This window comes from Microtus ochrogaster, chromosome 4 (assembly GCF_000317375.1).
Source record: "Microtus ochrogaster isolate Prairie Vole_2 chromosome 4, MicOch1.0, whole genome shotgun sequence".
Lineage (NCBI taxonomy): Eukaryota > Metazoa > Chordata > Mammalia > Rodentia > Cricetidae > Microtus > Microtus ochrogaster.
The window spans coordinates 92,044,303-92,044,956 of NC_022011.1; the positions used below are offsets into that span (position 1 = coordinate 92,044,303).

General features: G+C 49.7%; 1 protein-coding gene across 3 annotated transcripts in view; it reads right to left on the reverse strand.

The window, feature by feature from the left end:
* The window catches only part of Tfpi (tissue factor pathway inhibitor), a 44,226-nt gene extending 43,796 nt beyond the window's left edge, over positions 1-430 (reverse strand). For 2 of the 3 annotated variants that reach the window (XM_013355137.1, XM_013355129.1), the window contains exon 1: positions 347-421. The gene's annotated coding sequence lies outside the window, so the exon portion shown is untranslated. Of the gene's footprint in view, positions 1-346 lie in introns of all 3 variants that reach the window. The other variant, XM_013355132.2, reaches the window with a different exon arrangement.
* Between the last annotated feature and the right edge of the window lie 224 nt (positions 431-654).

Sequence of the window (654 nt, forward strand, 5' to 3'; positions counted from 1 at the left end):
CCTGTTCTTCTCGCCTCCTTTCCCGCTTCCCTGGCCCTGGCCACATCCAGTCTGCTGGCCATGGTCTTTCTACATCTTTTTCTCTGTGCTCTGGACTCCTCCAGATGTCTCTGGCTGTTCTCACTCTCGTTGTCTACGATAAAAAGCTTAACCGTCTCATGGAGCCATCACGCCAGCAGTTTCCCTACTGCATCTCCTCGTATACTAGAATTAAAGCCATGAACTTTTGAAAACAGGCTCAGAACTCAATGCTCAAAGCGCATGCAAGCTGTTAGATGGTGTTAGATTGTGTAAGGCAGCTGTAGAGAGGCAGGCGAAGGAGAGAGAGAGAGAGGCTCAGTCTGACCTTAGGTGGGACCATGTTTATTCACCGCGAGGAAGCCCTTTTATCACTCACGTGTGCAGATGACCAAAATGACCAGAAGAAGATGGGATGCGGCCCCTTACAGAGGCGGAAATGACTTCCGTAGTCCACAAGGGAAGCTGGGAAGTGTAGTCTTTGAGCAGGAAACTATCATTCCTAACCCTGAGAGGATATTTAAAAATGAAGGGCAGGGGAGTCATAACTGTTTTCTGCTGAGGAAGGTCTTTGTTGGAGTGGGTGGTTCGAGGCTCATTGAAAAGGGGGTCTTCTGGTCACACGGCAAGGGGAGA